The 26,883-nt window shown below is 43.3% G+C and overlaps 1 protein-coding gene and 1 non-coding gene across 2 annotated transcripts in view; one reads left to right on the top strand and one right to left on the bottom strand.

The window, feature by feature from the left end:
• The window catches only part of LOC126274704 (uncharacterized), a 1,213,049-nt gene that overhangs the window by 410,169 nt on the left and 775,997 nt on the right, over positions 1-26,883 (bottom strand). The window lies entirely within an intron of this gene.
• Positions 24,931-25,005, top strand: Trnas-cga (transfer RNA serine (anticodon CGA)). The gene has a single exon. It is a non-coding gene; the product is annotated as a tRNA-Ser (tRNA).

Raw genomic sequence — 26,883 nt, 5'->3', positions numbered from 1 at the left:
GCGCCAGCGCCACACCCTCCCTGTATGCACCTGTACGCTGAAACCCCTGATTAGGAAGTATGGCATGCACTGCGCCCGTAGGACACGTGCTGACTTGTCTGTTCTGTTCCAACGTAGTTCTTACGAATCAGTAAAATTTTCATGCTGTACTATTTTTGCCATCTTGAGTTGTCCGTATTCAGCCGCATATCAGCGTCGTCCTTGCACGATACTTCGACAAAGTGATTCGTTATCTTCATCAGGTCCTATCTGAGACTCAGTGCTGATTTCATTCGAAACTTACAATTAAATGCAGTAATTCCTTTAATGTGTTTAGAGGCTTAACACATCATATTCGGGAACTTATCTTTTACATTTAATCAGACGTTTCACAGAGTTTGGTGCAAATGGCTCTGAGCACTATGGGCCTCAACTGCTGTCGTCATCAGTCCCCTAGAACTTATAACTATTTAAACCTAACTAACCTAAGGACATCACACACATCCATGCCCGAGGCAGGATTCGAACCTTCGACCGTAGCAGACGCACGGCTTCACAGAGATTCTCTACGGATTCCAGTACACTTATTTCCCATCGGTAGTTAAGTATTATCACTTTCGGAACACTTTCAGGCTAATAAATACCCAAAAGGTCTTTAAAAAAAAATCACGCTTTTGCCGTTGTTCAGAAATATTCTGTGAAAGTCAGTGAGAAAAACCTTTTTAACAGTACAGATTTCTGGGAAGAAATTTGCCTCTTACTATGTAAGTGAAGTACACAGAAGACCCTGTCATTAGTAACGACTGACATTTTCGAGGAAGGAGAGCCATTTTATGTAATTTCTTAGAATTTAAAAAAAATTTTCAAAGAGCTTATAATGTCGTACATTGCATACATATATAGAAATTAAAATATGATACTCATGTCATGCTCCTACGTTCAACTTGCGTGTCATACGACCACGATCTCAGGTTTCATGATGATGAGATTTGGTTTGTGGGGCGAGCAACTGCGCGGTCATCAGCGCCCGTACTAAATCTCAATTTTTACACTGTCCATTTTTTTACACAATCCAATCTAGCGACCGTCACGAATGATAAAGATGATGATGATGATGATGATGATGATGACGACGACGACGACGACAACACAAAAACCTAGTCCCCGGGCAGAGAAAATGCCCAACCCGGCCGGTAATCGAACCCGGGAGCCAGTGATACAGAGGCAGGAATGCTAGGCACTAGACCACGGGCTGCGGACAATCTCAGGGTTGTTTCACTGACAGCTGAAGGTAGTCAGCAAATTTCTTCATATGTACGCGACCTAGGCAAATTAAGGATTTGGGGAAAAAATTCTTTTAAATTTTGAGAAAGTCATTAACCAGAATTACGCTTTCATCATCGTTTTATTGCAGGTGGAATGCTACTGCCTTCCTCGCAAATGAGAGGTAGCTCTTGACTCGTTCAACTTAACATAGGATTAAAAGCATACAGAGACCTGACAGTTTACTCGTACACCAAGCAGATGAAACTCGCTTTAAGCACCTGAAGGAGAAGCTGGCGATCATCCCTTACACATTTGGATTACAGTAATTTGATCCATCAATATATTCGGCTACTGGAGGATGAGGTGTCGCAGTGTTTTAAACATGGAACTCATATTAAACGTCTACAGCTACACCTACATGATTACTTTGCAATTCACAATTAAGTGCCTGTCAGAGAGTTTGCCGAACTACCTTTAAGCTACTTCTTCACAGTTCCAGTCTCGAGCAGCTCGAGGGGAAAACCAACACCTAAATCTGCGCGCACGCTACGTAATTTCTCTTATTATATTATGACGATGATTTCTCTCTATGAAGGTGGTCGCTAACAAAATATTTTCACATTCTAAGGAGAAAGTTAGCGATCGAAATTTCATGAGAAGTTCCCGCCGCAGTAAAAAATGCCTTTGTTTTAAAGACTGTACCCCAATTCTTGTATCATATTCTTGGCATTCTCTTCCTTATTTCACGGTAATACAAAACGAGCTGCCCTTCTTTGAACTTTTTCGATATCCTCCGTGAGTCCTATCCAATGCGGATCCCACACAGCACAGCAATACTCCAGGACAGGGCGGAGAAGCGTAACGTAAGCAGTCTCTTTCGTACACATGTTACATTTTCTGAGTGTCTGCCAGTAGATCGCAATCTTCGACATGCTTTCCCCACAACATTATCTATGTGATCGTAAGTGGTCAAGTTATTCGTAATTGTAAGTTCGAGGTATTTAGTTGAGTTTACAGCGTTTACATTTGTGTGCCTTATCGTGCAACTGAAATTTAGCTGATTGTTTTGGGTGCTAATGTGGAAGACTTCATATTTTTGATGATTTAGAGTCTACTGCCACTTTTTGCACCATACGGATATATTGTCTAAATCATTGTGAAATTCGTGTTGATGCCCTGATGACTTTACATGATGGCAAATGACAGCATCATCTGCAAACAATCTAAGAGGGCTGCCCGTGGATAACGCCAGATATTACTTCTGTTTTACAGTATGACTTTTCGTCCATTATTAAGAACTGTGTCTTTTCTGACAGGGAATCACGAATCCTATCACACAACTGAGACGATAATCAGGACAAACGGAACTATCTTTTTTTTTTTAAGTTTCCTTAAATCTGCGAATAGGCTATTTTCCTATCTTAAAAATGTGGTTACTCTGATAAATAGCATTTACAGTCAGTATTCTCACAAAATATCCTTTATTTTATCTAATTAAAACTTAAAAATCATTAAATATGAAAGTCTGTGAACGAAAACAGTCTCCTATTGGCTGATGCTCTGGTGACGTCACAGGCTAGGTAGGAGTAAGAGGAAGCTATACTTATGGGAGCATTAGCGGAGTTATGAGATTTTTACGTTCTAGCACTGAAAACGCTTTACTGTTTAGTAATGGAAAACGCAATTACAACTTTTAAGTTACAGCAGAAAGGAATCTTGTGAACGCAGGTAGTGGAAGTTTTGCGAAAGATGATGTGTTTACGCTCTGCCAATTTAAAGCGGCGATAAGTGAAACGACGGACATTCTTTTCCCTGCTCCCTGCAACATCATTAAACTTGCTCAAAACTAAGAACTGTAGAACTTTTACAAGTGAGTCCGTCTATTATAACTAATTGTCGACTATCAGTCATGAATCCAAAGCACAACAAAATTATTCTTTCTAAATTCTAGTGCTGATTTCCTGTGTAGAAGGCACTCAGCTGAGTTGCTGCATACGTCTGGCGTTCCGTGACGCAACGGATAGCGCATTCAACTGCAGCGAAGAGTGTCACTTGTTCGAATCCTGGTAGACTCGTAAAGCTTTAAAAGTTTTACACGAAATACGAAAACAGCGTTCGCAAGAAATGATTGTAACGGCTGTTTCGATTGTGGGATGTATTATATTTCGCTTCACATTAATCTTATTCTGAGGAACGGACAACAGAATAAATGCATTTACTTTGGGAACAAACAGTTCATGTTTTTGAAACAGTACAACAGTACAACTAGGTATTTGACGATGAGGCTATCAGGGAGACATAAAGCGTGTACAACATGTAGGTGACACAAACGTAAGGGCTGAGATGTTTGTGAGTGGAAACTAATGTAAGCGTCTGAAGCAGTCCTACTTCATCTTCACGTTAAGTCGATGACACTGAAAAAGTTTTAACAATATAAGTATCCTACCTGGACATTAAGAAAATAAAAACATAGTTTCTAATAAGATAAAAAGTGTGTGGCCACATTAACAGGGAAATATCTTTTTGAATGTCACGTGTGCGAACAGCGATTGCAAAAGTAAGCGCATGTAAACAGCAAGGAAAACACAATAATATTCTGTTTATTATCGGTGTGGTGAAGTTTTGTGATTATGATTTGGTTTTTATTTGATAGGACTGTCGAGTCGCTCTTCAAATAAGTTAAAATATTCTTTCGTATCAGATTTGAGCCAGCGATCTATGGACATCGTCTTAGAAAATTCGACGGTATAACGCTCTAACAACTGAGCTGTCGAATAATTGAGGTGAAGTTAGGTAAAACGACAATTTTCACATGTAGTTTAATTTCCTTGAATAACGCTATCAAATGGCTCTGAGCACTATGGGACTTAACATCTGTGGTCATCAGTCCCCTAGAACTACTTAAACCTAACTAACCTAAGGACTTCACACACATCCATGCCTTAGGCAGGATTCGAACCTGCGACCGTAGCGGTCACGCTGTTCCAGACTGAAGCGCCTAGAACCGCACGGCCACAACGGCCGGCTGAATGACGCTATCCTTCGTCGTAACAGTGGGAGAGCATATCTCGGAGATGAGTTAATGTTAACTTCTTAGTGCAACACATTTTTAATTAAATTAGTGAACATGTGCATCGACGTAGTTGCAATTTGCCGGTACAGTGCAACCACGTTTTCGCATTTTCACATTGTCTGGAACACTCAAAAACAACTTTTCAGGAGTGGACACTATTTGTAACCCATTTTTCGAAACAAATTCCAAAACAAGATATCTCTGTGAATTAGCGTTATTACAGTAGGAGCAGCGAGCTAGCCAGTGACGTCACAAGCTCATATGACTCGAATGGAGCGTTTTAGAGGGTTTTCAAATTATTTGAATTTCATTTCTGTTTTTATAAAAGAATAATGAAATTCAAGAGGATAAAAGCATGTTAGGAGCGTAAAATGACGTAATTAATCATTTAAGACAGTTTCCAGAAAACAGTCAAATATCCTTTTCTGTCCGCCTATTATGCAAACAACTTTTCTTATTTAATGAGCCGGCCGTGTTGGCCGATCGGTTCTAGGCGCTACAGTCTGGAACCGCGTGACCGCTACGGTTGCAGGTTCGAATCCTGCCTCGGTCATGGATGTGTGTGATGTCCTTAGGTTAGTTAGGTTTAAGTAGTTGTACGTTTTAGGGGACTGATGACCTCAGATGTTAAGTCCCATAGTGCTCAGAGACATTTGAAGCACTTTTTTTATGCTGAAACATCACCAGGACCCATTGTGTGAAAACCTGTGGGTACTTTTATTTGCTCCTCATTTTCTAGAAAAGCAGATTCTGATGCTTTCTTTACCGTATGGGTTCCCATAACTATTTTCAAGGTATTTGCCCTCGTCTGCATGGTCATCTGTTGTGGAAACACACACAGGAATAGGATAATGTTTCTGACGAACTCCGCTGTAAAATTTGACCAATTTCATACAACGTTTCTGCTGTGTGTTTGGTCCCAAGGCGGCAGCCTGATCCAGAACAAATATGGTCGGGAACTCTGCTTTAACGTCCGGGTAGCTCATCCGCTCCGAGTGGAAAGCGAAGTTAGGTGGGGGCACAACTCGTTGGTACTGTTTTAAGGACAAAGTTGTTTCGGCGACGGTCCCCACCGTCGGGAGGAGAGAATTGCCCCCGGACGAGCAGACCGGCAGTGCTGACGGCGGATAATTTCCCGAGCGTACGGCCGGGACAGGGAAACTCGGCAAACAAGGCGCGGCCAGGTTATTACACTTTAATTACGGGAGCCGGTGGCCGGCAGCGGCTGTGCGGTCCCGCGACCGCGTCGCCCTTGTAATTGGTTTTAAACCGACGGGACGGCGCGCAGCGAGCAACGCGGCCGCTACCGGAGGCCGATGCCGTCACCGGCAATCACGCCGGCCGGCGCCGAGCCGGCTGCCCCCGGCCACCATTAATCTTCGCCAGAAACAACACCGACCTCCCGCGCCGATGCTAATGAACTCTGGCTCAAATGGTTTCGGGAGCGGGGAGGAAGGGGCCATGAGGACGACACAGCCCCGCTGAAGTAGCATTCGTCTGCTGTCTTACGCCATTGATAACTCCTCGATATTCTTCGACTCAAAGAGGTCCCGAGAGGAATTAGTCATCGTCGAGGGACGCTCTGAACGAATAAGCAGCGTAACGATGTGCAAGTCGGCGAACTGACTTCAGAAAAAAGAGCCGCTCTCAGCGAAACTACGTAGAGACATCGACCATGTGCAGGGAAATGACAACGGCAGTTGGTAGACTATATTCGTACTTGGCCAGGGCCATCCCTTCCCTTTTTTTGTCCGAAGTGTTTAAGCTAGCAGGTAAGTTTTGACTAGATGTAAATGAAAATTTTAATAAATGGGTTCTTTCTAACGCTCTATAAGGACAAAAAACACATGCATGCAGGGGTGATACCGTCAGTCAAAATTAGTTTTATCTAGGTATCCAAGAAGGCACAGTATCATAAATGGCCTACCTCTTCACTGAGTTCTGTGATGTTACTCATCCAAGCTTAGATGGACGAGATTTAAATACTGGATTTTCCTACTGATTCGGAGAGTGTGACAGAAGCATTACCTACATACCCGTAAGAAGCACAAGAAGTACAAAAACACGACAAAGTAAAAACTATCACTTTCGGCGCATTAACATTTTGATTTTTGATACTTCCATCACTGGAGGCAGATAGTTCTGTGCGCTTATACTTACCTACTAATGGAAAAAAATTCACTTCCACGAAACATTTTTGAACAAATATAAAATCTTCGCGAGATTTAACATTTGCATAGTTTTTATTGCGAGTATATCCTCAAATATTACAGAAAATACCATTACTAATATAAAATCCTTCTCCCACCAGAACAACGTCATTGAGACACCGAAGTAGAATATCTATAAGATTTACACCTGAAGATGAATTAGGCGTCTAAACACCGTTACATGAAGTTATTGCATTTCATTGGGACTTGTTACGGTGCAATATTCGTTTTCTGTACTAAATTTTATAGTACTCTGCGCACTAACATGGATGCTGTCTGAAGCGTCAATGGTTCAAGGGAAGACGAAACGTTGTAACCTAAAGTTCGTACGAAACACGGTGGTCTCGCACTATGGTAGTATCAGGGTGTGAGGAGTAACATTTGGACAGAGCAAAGGAAAGTATCCTTCATGGGTGTTATTAGCGTAACATGTCATGAAGAGCCACATTACAGTTCCTTACCTCGTTATGATCATCCTACTTCGGAATAGTGTCGTTGGATACATGCCCCCAGGCGGGCAATGCAAATCGGTTATGATCTTATTTCAGGCACCGCCCCGTCATTCGTCTCAAGCGACTTAAGGAAACCATACAAATCTTAAAACTCGATGGTCGAATGGGGATTTCAGGCCTAGTCCAATTCTTGAAGCATGTTCCACCCTGCTCGCATATTTCCGGTATCTGCGCTGATTAACAGTTTTCTTTTCTTGGTACATTATCACACTAACTAAAATTTTGGATCTCCTTAAAGAAACAAATTATGGGATTGTGACTCTTGTATGCGAGTAATAAGTAAAAATACGTGGAGCTGAATCTACTTCCCGAGGACGGTAAAGTCAAAGAAGGAAGGAAGGGAGATTAGGATTTAATGCACCGTTGACATCGAGGTCACTAGTGTCCGAGCACTCGCTAAGTCGACTAGGACAGGTAAGGAAATCTGCGGCAATCATTATGGCACTCGCTTTAAATGGTTTAGGGTTACCAAGCAATACAACTCTGTCACCTTAGCAATCCAGAACTTCGTTCGGGGAGACACCGTCAAAGTCGCGAAACCCAGCAATGTTACAGAGTCTCATCTGGTTTAGGGTGTGTCTAAAAAATCCATCAACGTCCGTTATGGAAATGACAACGTATGTTTAATGTGACAGGACACGCACCGAATAAATACTGAGTTTTGCTGCAAATTGCAAAAAGCGGAGATGTAGAAGCATACAAGGTTAGTCCAAACGTGCGGAACAGTAACCTTGGGCAGAATGACTGCAATTGTGATGCAATAAGCTATCAAAATCTTCAGGAGAGACTGGCCCTGCTAAGACAACGTCTGTTTTTTTGAACGCTTAGTGGTCTGTTTTTTTGAAAGCTTAGTGGTCTTGGCCAGGTCATGATTATTAATGTCATGGAGAAGAAATACGGCAAGCTGCGTCCGATGAATTCTGGCAGGCTGACCAGTAAAAATTCTTTCACAAATTCAGACTTGTTTCTTTTATAATAGCTACAATTCTATCCTACGTAACCGTAACTTAGGCTTCCTAACCTTGTTTCTGCAGTGTGACACTACCCCTTACGCCAGACAAGGTAATCTTGCGCATTAAGATGGAGCAATCAGCAATGGCCAACAAAGCCGGAAGAAGAAATCTCTGTTAGAGACACAAGGCGCATCATTGAATATCGAGTACCAGTTTCCTGTCTTTTCCACTTGATTTGCCAAAATTGAAGAACGAAACTGATTCTCTAACCCGAGGGGAAAAACTCACGGGAATGTGAAAACAAACTTGTAGATGGGGTGATTTGGAATATTGTACATTCAAAGTTGTGTGGCAATGGAAAGAAATCGGACTAAACTGAAGTATAAACATAAATAAAACTAAAGAGAAAAAAACTCACGCTACTCTAGGGAAAGAACCACAAGAGACTTCAGAACAGCTATAAATAGGATTGTGGAGTGAGTGAGTTGCACTAAGACCGTTGCAGTTCATCTACGAACCGTAAGGGAAGCAACATCAATCATCATACTACGGATATGCTTTACTTGACTACAAGTGTTCTAGAGAAAATGCACCAGAAATTGTTGAGTATGCTGGCATCTGAAAAAATGAGTTGAAAATATTATCTACCAGATATTTAAGTAGTTTGGCAATTATATTCTTCAAAATCACCAGAAGGTTGAAAAAGACCAGAAGTAAATAATCAAAATGACTATTGCACGGTCAGACAAAAATATAGAGAACAAACGCACGACTGCTGCTAATACAGCAAGAGATTAGATTTAGCTAACGAGTGTAGATAAAAAAATTTGTAGACTACGGAAAGTAGTGGATACCTGCGTAAAAGGTGTGAGAAAGATTAATAAATACAAAAGAAAACGAGAAAAGAGAGAAAGAGAAACATTTCACTTCGACAACGAGAAAATCAAGTCACCAAACTTGAAGAAAAATCTAAATGTTGCATTTCGGATAGGTGAGCACCTGTATTACGGAGTGCTTTGATCTCCATATTTTTCTCAATATTCACTAGCACTTTTGCAACACAACATCGATGTAGCTGTAGAAAATTTTATCAGAGCAGAAACACAAGAAGACTGAGTCGGATATTAAGGAAACTAGGTTCCTTTGTCGACAAACCAAGCCCCTATCTCCGGAAACTTGCAAAACTAAACGCCTTTTGGTGAATTTGCAACGAAAAGACCGTAAACGGCATGGTATCCCGCCCTTTTAACTCTTTTTCCCGGTGAAAATTCCATTAAGGCTTTTTCCACCCCGTTCGGTTATGAAAATCTAGTTAACACGTAAACGCAGAGAGCAGGTCGGGGCACATTTCCAGCGGGCACGAAACAATTTACGGCGCGACAGTGAGCAAAACCCGGCGCGGCGCGGCCACGCGGCCTAAGTTCATTATGCAATTAGCGCTCAATTAATCCGGAGCCAGGCGGCATATGCGGCGGCAGGAATTTACAAAGCCATCCATTCTGGTTGGCGCTCGCCGCCGTGCTACACGTGTTGGACCTAACCGTGATTAATGGCCGCGCCCACGGCTTTTAGCGCGATGAATCTTTGGCGCGGTGAATACACGGCTTTTTCCAGCAAGGTTCAGTGCTTTTTGTGCTGTCTCGCTGAGGCCAGATGTCAGTCTGTAAGAGTCGAATAACATGTACACCCGGCTAACGAGCAGAGCACGTACGGATATCCCGACATTTGCGGCACTATGTTAAACCTTAATGCAGGGGTTCACAGCATTTTTAGGATTCCGTACCTCAATCGGTAAGAAACAGGAACACAAATAGAATCACTTTGTTGCCCGTCTGCCTGTCTGTCAGTCTGACTGTTAAAAATCCTTTCACTTAGCAACGGGTAGATGTGTCAAATTAAAATTTATGTCACGTATTAACATCTACAGTCTATTGGTGATACAAAAAAATAAAGATCGTATGTCAGTGCAACCGCAAGATAGAGCCATTTATGTCATATACTTTGACACTCTCAAACTGGTGAAGATCAGCAGGACACTTTCCGTTGAACTAGAAACATGAAATTTTGCAAGAAGCAGGGTTTGACAGTTCAACGAAAGGAAAAAATCCGAAAATTGTTAATTCGTGATTATAACAGAAGAGAATTAATTTTTTGGTAATTAGTCATCTGATTGTTGGTCTGTCTGTTAATACCCCTTTCTTTTCAGAAACGGTTGTATGTATGTATTAAACCAGGGACCTAGAAACGACGGAGAGGCTTCGTACTGCCGTAGCCCTCAGTGGTTCACAACCCCACAACAGGCCACAACAGTCCACCCACCCCACCGCCACCCCACGCCGAACCCAGGGTTAATGTGCGGTTCGGCTCCCAGTGGACATCCGCCTGGAACCTCTCATACCAGACAAGTGGAACCCCAAATGTCTGCGTGGTAGAATAATTATGTTGTATGAGTACGTGGAAACGGTGTTTGCACAGCAATCGCCGGAACAGTGTAACTGAGGTGGAGTAAGGGAAAACAGCCCGTATTCGCAGAGGTAGATCGAAAAACGCCTGAAAAACTATCCACAGGCTGGCCCTAACACCGGACCTCGACACTAATCAGCCGGAAGGATTCGTGCCGCGGACCGGCATGTCTTTCCGTTCGGAAATCAGCGCGTTAGCACTCGCGGCTAGCCGGGCGGGCCCACTCAGAAACAGTTACATTTATCACGTTGATATTTATGTCGCATAGTAAGGTTTATAGTCCCTTGCAGGAGTAATAAATTTAAGCTTCTGAATCAGTGCGATCAAAAGATACAGCCAGATATGTCGCAAACATACTCATCAAAAGCTATAGAATACTCAACGTTAGTCTAGAACCATGAAATTTGGTAAAAAACAAGGTTTCGCAGTACAACTAAAGAAAAACAATTCGAAAATTTTTAAAGCGTAATTACATGACATTAAAAATATCTCTTTGCCATTACAACTTACACTGCATTCATCATCCGTCAAAAGCATAACAGAAACATATTACTGGACGCACACATAAAATGTAAGCTTTAGTTATGTTTTAGTAGATATACGACAACTAGTTTATCATGTACTCTCTCTCCGGATATATAAACTTAAGTTCCCTTCACTTTTTTTTTTCATGTCCGACCTAGTCTCAGGAACTACTGTAGAGATTTTGATACGGTTTTGTAATTTCCGGGACCGATAGTTTGCCAGAACCGATGTCGATGACAGGCAAACTTCTTGGAAATTCGCGATTTCCGGGATGGATGAACTATCTGTATACAGAATTAAGTTCGTACCGAACCGTCCTATTCGCACTTAGCCAAGTTCTTTGAATGAGAGTAAATTCCTGAAAATCAGACAGAAGATAGTCATTGTTGATACAATGTAGGTATTCAGTTTACTTCAGTTTAAGCTTCAGATCTGAGAGGCGTGGTCGATATGAAATATTATTTACTTACGTTTGGTACCCATCTGCGTGAAGCATATTCAAACGTACATCAGGGAGTAGGCGGCTATATCGATCACGGATTCTCAACCGGGAAATTTTAAGTGAGCTATTAGTCAGTAATATAGTTTGGTACATTAACTACTATTATTTTTGGGTCGTTCGACATTTCTGAGTCTGAGGAAGTCTGCTATTACAGAATATAACAATTCCTCAAGTCGCGTTTTAAGAGTACTGTCAATATTTGAAGCCATTTCTCTTCGTTTGCTACTTCAGTTATGCTTTGTCATACAGATAAGAAAAAAATACAGTCTTTTGCAACTGAGAGATTTATTTGTATATACCAAACAAGTTTCGCCTATTAGTGCAATGCATCTCCAGTGGTCTATAAAATAAAGAAAATTATTTAACCATACATATTTTGATGGGAGATCTTACGGCGTTTTTGCCAGTTCATTTAAATTATCTAACTATTTACAAATATATGGTTCTGCTTCTCTACACTTCTTAAACTTACATTCATTGTATATATCTGCGTGCACATACGGAAGAACACATGAATCCATAAAAAGAACACAAAACGAACTTAAGTATAAAAAACACAACCACGCATTTGTAAATTATTTAAGTGAGCTGCGAAGGCTCTCTATAAACATATCAAAATACGTAAAAATAAATAACTTTCTTTATATTATATACCAATGAAGGTACGTAATAAGAATAGGCGAAACATGTTTTTTAGACACAAATAAAACACTGAGTTGCATAGAAGAAATATTTTCCTATCTATGTGGTAGATCATAATTTTAAGAGCATTTTTGCTCTCGGAGAAATTCTCTGGAAGATAATGGATGAAGTTTAATCTAAAGGTTCAAGACTGGGAGAAAATGTTGATTCTATAGTCACTTCCAACTTAAACGTCTCGAAAGCTGCATTCATTGCGGAAGTTCATCATTGTGAAGCAGCAGCATTTGACTTTCAACACGAAAAGGTCCTCAGGCGTTTACCCTGTGATTTTCTCTTGAAGTCCACTTGCTCGTGGAATGCAATAGTCGCACAGTGAGTCACTGGCCAAAATTGAAACCGTTGCTAATTCTAGACTTTGCTGACTTATAGTATTATAAATTAAGGTGTTCAAAATCCATCGTAACCCTATAGGCTTTCTGAATAAAAGTGGCCAACCCTACATTCCATTTTCTAGCAAAGCTTTCTCCAACGATATTCTCCATGTAAAATGCATAAATATTTTGGCACTCCCTCCATTACCTCTGCCAGGTATTAAACTCTTTAAGAAAGTATCGGCTTTTCCCATAGCCACCAAAAACATTATTGGTATCTAAAACAATTCTACACTAAAAAGCCAAAGAAATTGGAACACCTGCGTAATCTCGTGTAGGACATCAGCGAGCATCTAGAAGCGCCACAGAAGCATGGACTCGGCCAACGTATGAAGTAGTGCTGGAGGGAATTGACCCCATGAATCTAGCGGGGCTGTCCATAAATCAATAAGAGTATGACAGGGTGGAGATCTCTCATGTACAGCACATTGCAAGGCATCCCAGATATGCTCAATAATGATCATATCTGGGGAGTTTGGTGGCCGGCGGATGTGTTTAAAGTCTGAAGAGTGTTCCTGGAGCCACTCTGCAACAATTCTTGACGTGTGAGGTGTCGCATCGTCCTGCTGGAATTGCCCAAGTCCGTCGGAATGCACAATGGACACGAATGGATGCAGGTGATCAGACGGGATGCTTGCGTACGTGTCACGTGTCAGGTACGTATCTCGATATATCAGGGGTTCCATATAGAACCAACTGCACACTCCCCACACCATTGCAGAGCCTCCACCAGCTTGAACAGTCCCCTGCTGACATGCAGGGTCCGTAATTCCGTACACGTACACGCCTATCCGCTCGATACAATCTGAAACGAGACTTGTCCGACGAGGTAACAAGTTTCCAGTCATGAACAGTCCAATTCCGGTGTTGACGGGCCCAGGCGAGGCGTAAAGCTTCGTGTCGTGCAGTCATCAAGGGTACACGAGTGGGATTTCGGCTCCGAAAGCCCATATCGATGATGTTTCGTTGAATGGTTCGCGCGCTGACACTGTCGATGACCCAGCATTTAAATCTGCAGACATCTGCGGAAGTATTGCACTTCTGTCACGTTGAACGATGCTCTTCAGTCGTCGTTGGTCCCGTTCTAGCAGGATCTTTTTCCAGCCGCAGCGCTGTCGGAGATTGATGTTTTACCGGATTCCTGATATTCACAGTACACTCGTGAAATGGTCGTACGGGAAAATCGCCACTTCATCGCTACCTCGGAGATGCTGCGTCCCATCGCTCGTGCATCGCTGTTACATCAAGTTCGAACTGTAGCAACGGTAACCGATCTAACAACTGCGCCAGACACTTGTTGTCTTACATAGGCGTTGCCGACCGCAGCGCCGTATTGTGCCTCTTTATATATCTCTGTATTTGAATACACATACCTATACAGTTTCTTTGGCGCTTCAGTGTATAAGCCCAATATAACAAGCGACTAATGCCCTTGCAAAGTGGAAAGAAACGCTACGATCACGGAACGGCCCTAACACTATGCTGTGATGTATTCCAAGAATGTCTAATATAAATAATAATACTGTGAACTTATGCAACAACCTATTAACTGCCATGTATTTATTCATTGGCATCTTGCGGTCTGAGGCGCCTTGTCACGGTCCGCGCTGCTGCCCCCGTCGGAGGTTCGAGTCCTCCCTCGGGCATGTGTGTTTGTGTTGTCCTTAGTGTAAATTGGCTCTGAGCACTATGGGACTAAACAGCTGTGGTCATCAGTCCCCTAGAACTTAGAACTACTTAAACCTAACTACCCTAAGGACATTACACACATCCATGCCCGAGGCAGGATTCGAACCTGTGACCGTAGCCCTTAGTGTAAGTTAGTTTAAGTTAGATTAAACAGTGCATAAGCTTAGAGACCGATAACCTCAGCAGTTAGGTTCCATAAGACCTTACCACAAATTTCCAATTTTCCAATGGCATCTTGCGTAAATTAAGCGTCATGTTGGGGAAACCAACTGTAATATTTCCAGCAGAATGATCCATACTTTTTATTCGTTATTGTTGTACTGTTATTCACTGATTCTGTTGTCCAGTCTGAAACATGTCTGACAACTAAATCTATCTCATCTTTACTTACGATGGACTTTCCAAACCACCGAATGTATAATCCATGTTGGATACACTATTTTCAGATATCGCCCTGACGACTTTGTAAAATTAATTTGCATTCAAAGGAAACGATATCGTGCTCCTAAAACGGAGTAGGACTTACGATGAACAGTCAGCGAAACCGTTCAGCTTCGCAACAGCAGAAGCAAGTCTGTCTGACTTTGTTGTATTTCTTCTCCGGTCAGTCTATAAGATCGTTGCACGTGAAGCACCGTAATCCCAGAAAGTTCGATACCAAAGAGTGATTCAATAAAATACCTGTATGTAGTAAAACATATACCTAGTTAAACAGTAATTCTAACTCGAAAGTTACACATACATCTCCAGAACTACATACTGGAATACTGACGTACAGTCCACGATCAGGACTTGCAGAGTTTAAAATATCTAGCCGTCTCGTGTGGATAATGTTATGGGCGATTATGGAAATGTAAGGATGGGCAACTATGAAGTATGATGCTGGTACCAACCCAATGCAAACCTCTCTAATGATGTTTAGAGCCCGTCGAGATTAACATCCCGTGCGACAGACGTATCAGCGGTAGGGTCACGATCTGGCAGCAAGAGGTTCTGTGCACAGATTTAACACCGGACAATGGCGCCCTGTACGACAATAAGGAACTCAAGAACTTTGATCCACTTTCTCTCCTCTCTTTGCAAGGAGAATTCCGAGATTGAAAATGTCTTCCGTCCACGTAATTCGAACGAGATATCTCAAATTCGAGCGGAGCGATAGTATTGAGCGTTAGTGACAAGAGTCGGAACGTTGGAAAGAGAGCGATGCGTATTCGTACGTGAGGGTAAGGCATTCATTGAGTGACACTGTCCTCTGCTCTGGTAGTGACACAATGGACATAAGATTTTTCCTTTTCGTTAGTTTAATTAGGGCACAGAGTGGCAGAGGAAGTCGCGTGAAGTAATAAAGCAAACGGCTCTCTCTGTAAATTAACAAATGATGCAACTTAATTCCATTCATCAATTAAACTAAGTACCTGGGTGTTAAAATTACGAACAACTTCAGTTGGAAGGACCACATAGATAATATTGTCGGGAAGGCGAGCAAAAGGTTGCGTTTCATTGGCAGGACACTTAGAAGATGCAACAAGTCCACTAAAGAGACAGCTTACACTACACTCGTTCGTCCTCTGTTAGAATATTGCTGCGCGGTGTGGGATCCTTACCAGGTGGGATTGACGGAGGACATCGAAAGGGTGCAAAAAAAGGGCAGCTCGTTTTGTATTATCACGTTATAGGGGAGAGAGTGTGGCAGATATGATACACGAGTTGGGATGGAAGTCATTACAGCATAGACGTTTTTCGTCGCGGCGAGACCTTTTTACGAAATTTCAGTCACCAACTTTCTCTTCCGAATGCGAAAATATTTTGTTGAGCCCAACCTACATAGGTAGGAATGATCGTCAAAATAAAATAAGAGAAATCAGAGCTCGAACAGAAAGGTTTAGGTGTTCGTTTTTCCCGCTCGCTGTTCGGGAGTGGAATAGTAGAGAGATAGTATGATTGTGGTTCGATGAACCCTCTGCCAAGCACTTAAATGTGAATTGCAGAGTAGTCATGTAGATGTAGTCATGTAGATGTAGTCATGTAGATGTAAACAAGCCGCGATTACATGCATTAAGGATAATCACCAACGATGTAGCTTGGTGATAATTAAACTTTCGCTACTTGAGTCAGTATAGACGGAAAACTATTTTCAGTGTGTGTAAACAACTTTATAGGAATTACCTTCAGACTGTGCGGTGCAGGATTTGCGCTGTTAGTAATGTTAATGTCATGATTTGCCCGCAGGCTCCGGAACTGGTACGGCGACGTAGGGTGGAAACAGACGCACCAAGAACGAAAGACATGCAGCGTGAACGGCACACGTTACTGTTATCTCCTTCGTCAACATATGATCCCTTCTCTACGGGAGAGAGGTGTTTCGCACTCAATTGCTTTGATGCATGATGGAGACCCACCACGTATTGCTCATGAGGTCACTCGCTTACTTCGTAACATATTCGGAGAAAATCGAATCACTGGCCAATAGTTCCAAACTGTGTGTTCAGCAAGATCGCCAGATTTGAACCCGTTTTTTGTGGCTGTGAGGTTAGGCGAAGGCCAGGGTTTGTCAGCGGATGCTAACACATGTTGGAGACAAGATCAGCATTGTGAGGGAGGTAGCAGACATTCCAGCTGATATGTGTCGGACGCAATATAGCAATCTCTAGTGGGATTCTAAGCTATCGAGGACGCAGATGGTCGTCACATTGAGTAACGATTGTGACGTGGACAGTAAATATGGTACGCAACAAACAGATGTTACCCTATCATACGGAAATTTTCGACTGTTTATTTGTTATTTCTTTCCCGCACGTTCTTAAAAATGTTTCCACCCCGTTTTACTGTCCTACAATCACTCGTTTCTCATGGAGGCTCTCTCAAGTAGCGTAAGTTTAGCTATTACCACCGAATACGTTGCGAGCACTAGTGACGTCCTAAACGTATCAATTTATAAACGCGGTAAGCAGCGACATTCGTCATGCATGAATAGGAAATAGATAAGAAATTATTTTAAAAACTGGGTAAACGCGATAATTATGTCTATTATACGAAAATCGTCACCACTTTATACATTAATAAAATAATCATATCCATCTGCTATCCGAGCAGTATGGCGATAGCTTGCTTTTGACGTGTTGATATTACTCAATATACACCATTAATAACGAACAAATGGTAGATTCGTAGAAGCTCTTCAACCCGCAAGAGAAAATGCTACAGAAATAAGAGTTAAGCGGCCTACATTGTCAACGGAACGGAAGTTTTAGTGCTTCACGAAAGCGAGAAGCCCCAGTAAACCCACTTTAACGCATTATAGCAGGTGGAGAGCTCCAAGTATTGGTGTTCAAACTGTTACACGTAGAAGAACTTTCAGTTACAGTTCAGTACTGATGAAGAAAGAGGAAAAAATATTTCTCTGATAATTTTATTAGATCCGATCTTCCTAAAATTTCATTTACGGTGTGTGAGAAATTTAGCAATCTAATGACAACAACACTAGTGTAGATATATTAAAGCTACCCGTCATGTATCGGAACGACTGCAGTCATTGTGAAGTTGTTAGTGTTAATTCTGGCAGTGGGAGAGAAGCGTTGTTCTCGTGTGAAACTGAAGGTACTGGAAGACAAACATAATGACAGCAGAAGTATCAAGTTTTGCAAAATGTTAACTGTTTAACTGTTCTTTTAAGGACTATCAATTTAATGAATTTTTTGGTAAATGAGCCCAAGTACGAGTATATCAGCCGTGTGTCACAATTATTTCCGTAAAGCAGAAGCCGGCCGGTGTGACCGAGCGATTCTAGGCACTTCAGTCTGGAACTGCGTGAGCGCTACGGTTCGAATCCTGCCTCGGCATGGATGTGTGTGATGTTCTTAGGTTAGTTTTAAGTAGTTCTAAGTTCTAGGGGAGTGATGACCTCAGCAGCTAAGTCCCATAGTGCTCAGAACCATCTGAACCATTCTCGTAAAGCGGAAATATTATAAATACAGGGTGTTTCAAAAATGAGCGGTATATTCGAAACAGCAATACAAACTAAACGAGCAGCGATAGAAATACACCGTTTGTTGCAATATGCTTGGGACAACAGTACATTTTCAGGCAGACAAACTTTCGAAATTACAGTAGTTACAATTGTCAACAACAGATGGCGCTGCGGTCTGGGAATCTCTATAGTACGATATTTTCCACATATCCACCATGCGTAGCAATAATATGGCGTAGTCTCTGAATGAAATTACCCGAAACCTTTGACAACGTGTCTGGCGGAATGGCTTCACATGCAGATAAGGTGTACTGCTTCAGCTGTTCAATTGTTTCTGGATTCTGGAGGTACACCTGGTCTTTCAAGTGTCCCCACAGAAAGAAGTCACAGGGCTTCATGTCTGGCGAATAGGGAGGCCAATCCACGCCGCCTCCTGTATGTTTCGGATTGCCCAAAGCAATCACACGATCATCGAAATATTCATTCAGGAAATTAAAGACGTCGGCCGTGCGATGTGGCCGGGCACCATCTTGCATAAAACACGAGGTGTTCGCAGTGTCGCCTAAGGCAGTTTGTACCGCCACAAATTCACGAAGAATGTCCAGATAGAGTGATGCAGTAATCGTTTCGGATCTGAAAAATGGGCCAATGATTCCTTTGGAAGAAATGGCGGCCCAGACCAGTGCTTTTTGAGGATGCAGGGATGATGGGACTGCAACATGGGGCTTTTCGGTTCCCCATATGCGCCAGTTCTGTTTATTGTTGAAGCCGTCCAGGTAAAAATAAGCTTCGTCAGTAAACCAAATGCTGTCCACATGCATATCGCCGTCATCAATCCTGTGCACTATATCGTTAGCGAATGTCTCTCGTGCAGTAATGGTAGCGGCGCTGAGGGGTTGCCGCATTTGAATTTTGTATGGATAGAGGTGTAAACTCTGGCGCATGAGACGATACGTGGACGTTGGCGTCATTTGGACCGCAGCTGCAACACGGCGAACGGAAACCCGAGGCCGCTGTTGGATCACCTGCTGCACTAGCTGCGCGTTGCCCTCTGTGGTTGCCGTACGCGGTCGCCCTATCTTTCCAGCACGTTCATGCGTCACGTTCCCAGTCCGTTGAAATTATTCAAACAGATCCTTTATTGTATCGCTTTTCGGTCCTTTAGTTACATTAAACCTCCGTTGAAAACGTCGTTCTGTTGCAACAACACTGTGTTCTAGGTGGTGGAATTCCAACACCAGAAAAATTCTCTGTTCTAAGGAATAAACCATGTTGTCCACAGCACTCTTGCACGTTGTGAACAGCACACGCTCACAGCAGAAAGACGACGTACAGAATGGCGCACCCACAGACTGCGTTGTCTTCTATATCTTTCACATCACTTGCAGCGCCATCTGTTGTTGAAAATTGTAACTACTGTAATTTCGAAAGTTTGTCCGCCTGAAAATGTACTGTTGTCCCAAGCATATTGCAACAAACGGTGTATTTCTATCGCTGCTCGTTTAGTTTTTATTGCCGTTTCAAATATACCGGTCATTTTTGAAACATCCTGTAGATGAAATATTATAAAGCGGGAAGTAAGCAAAAGAATGATACGCAAGTATTGGCGCTACACGTATAATAATGGGAGTATATCTGGGCTGTTGGACAAAATCAATACTTCACGCCTGGCCGCGGGGTAGCTGCGCGATCTAGGGCGCCCTGTCACGCTTCGCGCGACTCCCCCTCCCGTTGGAGGTTCGAGTCCTCCCTCGGGTATGGATGTGTGTGTTGTTGTGACAGTAAGTTAGATCAAGTAATATGTAAGCCTAGGGTACGATAAGCTCGGCAATTTGGTCCCGTAGGAACTTACCACTTCACGCCTGGAGATTAGGCATTACTCGGGATATTATGCAAAATTTTGTGAGCCATTAATACTATCTGTGGTCTTGTCACAAGATACGGACTGACTTTCCATACAATCTACTGACAGCTTTTTTCTCAGCGAACGCAGTGCATTCCACGAAAATTTTGCTTACTCATGCGAGTAAATCAAAAAATGGTTCAAATGGCTCTGAGCACTATGTGACTTAACATCCGAGGTCATCAGTCCCCTAGAACTTAAAACTACTTAAACGTAACTAACCTAAGGACATCACACACATTCATCCCCAAGGTAGGATTCGAACCTGCGACCGTAGCAGTCACGCGGTTCCGGACTGAAACGCCCAGAACCGCTCGGCCACCAAGGCCGGCGAGTACATCACATGCGGTCCTCTTTCCAAAAAAAAATAAGCTATCTGTCCAAATATACTGCGGACTTGAACACTGTATGTCACGACTAGCGGAACGCCAGAATAAAAAGTTTTCAGTTGAGAAGCAGTGGCAGCAGAATGGGTAGGTCAGCAGAGCTCAGTGACTTCGAACATGGAGTATTCATTGGGTGTCATCAGACTGATAAATCCATCAGAACCATTTCAACCCCTACGAAGTTGCCCAAGTCGACTATTGGTGATGTGGCTGTGAAGTGGAAACGCGGAGGAACAACCAGAACTAAACCAAAAACAGACAGACGTCATGTAGCGACGGGCGGGGACCGTCGAGCATTGCGCAGGATGACTGCTCAAACATCGCAGGAAACCAGCGGAAGGAATCACTCGTGAGTTCCCAAGTGCCACCAGCAGTACAGCTGACACAATGACTGTGCGTCGGGGGCTAAAAGAGTCAGGTACAGCCGCAGAGCTGCCGCTCATAAGCACCTCATATCTGTTGTCAGTGCCTAGCGACGCTTCACTTGAGGTGTGTCAAGAGCAACGTCACTGCACAGAGGATGAGTGGAAACGAGCGATTTGGAGTGAAGAACGACACTGTCCCTTATTACCTGCGGTGGCAGGGTTTGGGTTTCCCGAATGCGTGCTGGACGTTAACAGTCAACGTGTGTAGTGACAGCGGCGAAGTACGAAAGAGAGAGACGGTGTTACGCTATGGGGGGCGGGGGCTTTCCGTGGTTATGGTGCTGTCTTTCTATTGCACTTAAGAAAACGCTAAATGCGGAAGGGTGTGAACACATCTTAGAGCATAGTGTACTGCGTATATCAGGTGAGCAGGTCGGAGATTGGTTCCATCAACATGACAGTGCATCCGACTCATAAAGTAGCAAATATGAGGCAGTGCAATATGGACAACAATACAGGGTGTCCGAAAAGTCTTTCCCTGATTACATAAATTGATAACTCAGGCTAGAAGTAAGATACAACGAAACTTGAGTCGAATTGTGTACAACTATCAAAGAATTTTTTTTCTGTTTTAGGTTCGCAGTACGTAAGTAGTGGATGAGCTGCAGTGCCCAAGAAGCCATGTTAACCAATCAGGAGAAGGCACAGTGTGTCCTGTGGTACCTCGGTTGCTGATCTTCCTCAGCAGACAGGTGGAAGCTGTAAGGCGGTCTTTTCTGCGAAGTCCGAAGAAATCGGTGCGCAGGGCCTCACGTGAATTACAGATGCAAAAAAGCTCTCTCCATGACATTTTACACAAACGTTTATTGTTTCGTGGATATAAAGTGCAAATGGTTCAGGCCTTGTTGCCCAATGGCAGTACACGTCGGTATGACTTTGTTGGCGAAATGCTATCACGTATTGAGGACGATGATGGTTATCTCACACGAATTGCCTTTTCCGACGAAGCGACCTTTTTTGTCAGTGGAGTAGTGAATCGCCATAATGTGCGCATTTTGGGTTCACAACCCCCTGGCGAGGTCATGGAGTGCACCAGAGGCAGCACAAAGGTGAATGTTTGGTGCCCACTAATGCACGATTGAATTATCGGGCCATTCTTCTTCGCTGAGGCTAGCATCACATCTGCAATGTATCTGGACATGTTATAACTGTATGCTGTTCCTCAGCTGCTTCAGTATCACCCCGATGTCTTGTTTCAGCAAGACGGTGCACAGCCTCATTGGGGTTTGGATGTCCGTGCCTATCTCGATATGATCTTTCCTGGACGATGGATTGGTCGTGATGGGCCAACGGTTTGGCCTCCACGCTCTCCTGACATAACCCCATTAGACTTCTTTTTACGGGGTTATGTCAAGGACGAGGTCTACCGAACACGTGTACCAGATCTTGAAACCCTGCGGCAACGGATAACCACAGTCGTTGAATCGATCCCTCCAGTGATGTTGGCTAATGTGTGGACGGAAATTGAAATCGCCTAGATGTGCTACATGCTACTAAGTGTGCTCATGTGGAAGTTTACTGATGTGTGAAAAAACTTTAATAGTTTGTAAACGATTAGACACCAGTTTCATATTTGTATCTTACTTATAGCCTGAGTTATCAGTTTATGTAATCAGGGAAAGACTTTTCGGACACAATGTATTAGAAGAGCAGGTCGGAGTCGATGACTGGTTACATCAGCATGACAGTGCATCGACTCATAAAGCAGCAAATGTGAGGCAATGCTCTGTGGACAATAACATTTCCGAAATTGACTGGCCTGCCCAGGGTCCCGACCTAAGTCCAATGTAATACGTTTGCGATGAGTTACAAAATAGGTTTCGCTCCAGACCACAGTGTCCAACATCGCAACATTTTCTGGTTTCGTCTCCTGTGGAGAAATGGGCTGCTCTTTTTCACAAAAACACAGACGTATTGGAAGTATTCCCAGCAGAGTTCCGGTTTCCAACAAAGGCTATGTGTGTACACACACCTCATATTAATTTCAATCAATAGGTGTCTATCGGCCAGTCACCAATCAGGCGTCGTGTTAACAACACTCGCTTCCCCCTGAGTGTTCGAGATGGCGTAGGCCACAGCTGGCAGATGGTTTCACCCACTGCAACATGACATCACTCGTTTGCAGACAGAAATTCTCGCACTACCGCATTAGCCTATGCTCAACGGAATTTCACTTTTCGAACATTTTATAGTTCTATACTTAAGACACGTATTACTGAACCCGCTACAACTTGCGCGTATTGAGCCATAAGTTTGTTATACAGCAGAGAAGACAAATATCTGCTTCAGTTATTTATTTACGAACGTCTTCAATTTATCAAACCAAGCATGTAAATCACGCCTCATTCTGCTGAATTACTCTCTTAGAAATTCAATATTATGATAAATACAACAGCCACACAAATAATCACCTTCGGTAGAGTTACAGAAAAATTTAGTCACAAGCGAAACGTTAGTGGTGAACGAATGAATGGGTGGTCGGCCGTGCAGACGAATAAATATATTAAATATCAAACATCTACAATGTATATAAAAGGGCACTTGTAATTAAAAAGGTGGTCATATAACACTCCGTTAATGACGTTCGACCAAGTAATTAATAAAAGCTGTCGTTGCTTTAATCAAGAAAGGGGAAATTATTTTTATTAAGTTCCCCCAGTGGAATAAAAGCAGTGCTGAATGAATTGATAATGAAAGCGGCAAGAATTTCCCCTCTCACCATCACCAACACACACACATCTTTTCTGTTCTTCTTCTATCGTGAGAGGGCGGTGACGTCAGGAACCCGCCGGACCATGAATACCTCCTATCTGGATACGGAAAAATGAAATCAGAAAGCATGAAACGAAATTTCTCGATCTAATATAGGATTTGTCCGGAGATCTATTAACAGGAGTTTTAGGCTCAAAAGGGAAAAGGGTGCGCTACGGAACAAAAACGAAGACAGATGGCCCGAGCGTGGGTGTGGGGTAGCACGGCGCACCCCCGAGTCCAGAGCGGACCCGTTGCTAACGAGGGAGCGGGCCGCAATTAGCAGTCGCCAGATACCATCTGCCGGCGACAGCCGCCCCTGATTGATGCACGCAGCGGGGAAGAAGGCCAACGGCCGCCGCTCCGGGCCCACCTCGCACGAGGGTTCTTCGTTTTCACTGCACCGGGCCTCATCATTAGGTCGACATCGACATCATTACAGGCTGCTTCAATCCAGAGGTAATCAAACCTGAACTCAGTTCACAGCATCTCACTACCCAGACATGTAGCTGGTACGATTTCTGAAAACCTGAAGAGGACAAACCCGGATGAATATAGTTATACTATCAGACAGCCAAATGCGATCAAAGCCAACGTTTCATTATATATTGTGTAGCGTGGCGAGAAGTCCCTGTAACCCCTAGTATCGAGTGCTGATTTGGCTTGTTATAGCACAACTGTGTTCCCCACCATGCTGTAAACACATTTCTATACGCCCCCATGTTCTTCTTGAGATATATTTTAGCATGTCTGGTGTTATAGTGCAAAATGCATCCTCAACAGCATTGCGCAATTCTTTTTAGCTTAACGACGTGCAGATACATGCGTCTTAATGAGCCCAAACCGCATCTCCCTTAACGAGTTGTCACGAGTTCTTGGTGGCCGTTTCAAGCGAGCTGGTGTTGCCCATGAACCACGACCTACCCGCCGTCCTGGAAAGAGTTCATTTGCGAACTCCCGCAATGAAAGAGTGTAGTGAGGACGCGCTCCGTCTTGCTGCAACCATATGCGTTCTGTGAGGCCCCTTTCCCAAGTAGATGATGTGATGTCATCGCTGCCCCTATCTTTACGTACTCGACTGTGTAATAGTTCCTTTTTCTCCAAACGACAATACTTCTGAGACGTGAGCTGCGATAAATGGCACATTCAAACTTCCTGGCAGATTAAAACTGTGTGCCGGACCGAGACTCGAACTCAGGACCTTTGGCTTTCGCGGGCAAGTGCTCTACCAAATGAGGACGGGGCGTAAGTCGTGCTTGGATAGCTCAGTTGGTAGAGCACTTGCCCCCGAAAGGCAAAGGTCCCGAGTTCGAGTCTCGGCCAGGCACACAGTTATAATCTGCCAGGAAGTTTCATGTCAGCGCACACTCCGCTGCAGAAAGGAAATCTCTTTCTGGAAACATACCCCAGTCAGTGGCTAAGCCATGTCTCCGCAATATCCTTTCTTTCAGGAGTGCTAGTTCTGCAACGTTCGCAGGAGAGCTTCTGTAAGGTTTGGAAGGTAGGAGACGAGGTACTGGCAGAAGTAAAGCTGTGAGGATGGGGCGTGAGTCATACTAGGGTAGCTCAGTTGGTAGAGCACTTGCCCACGAATGGCAAGGGTCCCGAGTTCGAGTCTCTGTCCGGTACACAGTTTTAATGTGCCAAGAAGTTTCATATCAGCGCACACTCCGCTGCACAGTGAAAATCACATTCTGGATACGTTTCTTCATCGTCTGATGGCTCTTTCCCAGTAGAGCTTATTTGTTTGGCATTTCCCGTCACACAGCAATAGCTTCTGCTGGTTCCGCGTACGCCTTTTCTCTGGACTCTTAATCTAAATGCTTTTATTTTATTCTATACATTCACTTAGTTTCAATATATTCTGACCTTTTTTCTGGGTGTGGCGATTTCTCATTCCTTAGTGTATCTGCAATGTATTTTCATCTTACAATAGTGAGTCATTAACCTTACGCACCAAGAAATCTGTGGACAGAAGTAATTTACACGTTCAAAATAAAATCGCTACTTGTAATTACAAACGAGCAACCAAGTACAGGGTGGTCATAATTCAACTTTCGCTACTTGAGTCACTGTACACGAAAAACTATTTACCCTCCGGGTATCCCACGTTATAGGGACGATATTCCGACTGTCCGCTGTAAGATTTGTGTTGATAAAAGTGTTAATGTCTTGACTTGCCCATGGACGCAGCTACTTGTACGGCGAAGTAGGTTTGAAACACGAGCATGAGCGTCTATTACAGCTGCGGACATTCAACGTGTGACCGGAAAAGGTGAGCAGGGCTTTACTTGTACATCTGTTTTATCAAAACAACTGCAATAGTTCTGCTGCTCTTCGCCAGTATTGACACGTTAATGGTATACAGAGAGGCCTGATTTCCACACCGGGGTTGAAGAACATGATTTGGGAATTGCTCGTGGGAGAGGCCGATGGCCAGTTGCCACAAACTGTTGAAGAAATCACTGATACCAAAGCTGAGAATGATGGATGCAATGCACGCTCTACGAAAGTGCACGATCTGTATCACAATAGCCCAACATTCCATGGTTCTCTGTTGTTTCGGGCAGCAGCAGAGCTGTCTATAGTGCGATTAAAGGCTGTCGTGGGTACAAATAGTCGTTACACTGAGCAACGTTTGTAATCTGGGATGTGAACATGGTACGTAATTATGAAATTTATCCCTTAATAAGGAAAAGAAATGAGTTTCCTCCAATGATTAATTTGTCATTTCTCTTTCACATGTCTTTACAAATGTTTCCACATATTTTGGTTGTCCTACGATCGCTTGGTTTTCTCGGGGGCTCTCTCGAGTAGCGAAAATTTAATTATGACCACCCTGTAGTTCCCGTGGGAAATGGCAGCAAGTGTTTCCCTATCTCGAGTCGTAAAGCCACCATGTAATACCAGGAGATAGGAAATCCCGGATACATAATCAATGTTAGTGACGTCACTGGAAGGTACTATTGGCGAGCATTGTGTCCCTGACTGTTCTCTTGCCCGTGGATATCGGCTTTGCGAAACAGGGCCACTGCTGTTCCATTAGCTGGCTTATCAGTTGTCCTCATTAATAACAGAAGAACCTGTTTCCATACCAAACGACGTGGCCCAGTGATTTAATACGCTGTAGTCGTATAAGGTAACTCCTCGGTTGAAATCCACATCCGGCTACCCAAACTCACATTTTCTATAGTTTCAGTAAGTCA

The sequence above is a fragment of the Schistocerca gregaria genome, chromosome 1 (assembly GCF_023897955.1).
Source record: "Schistocerca gregaria isolate iqSchGreg1 chromosome 1, iqSchGreg1.2, whole genome shotgun sequence".
Lineage (NCBI taxonomy): Eukaryota > Metazoa > Arthropoda > Insecta > Orthoptera > Acrididae > Schistocerca > Schistocerca gregaria.
This window is presented reverse-complemented; position numbering and strand designations above follow the sequence as displayed.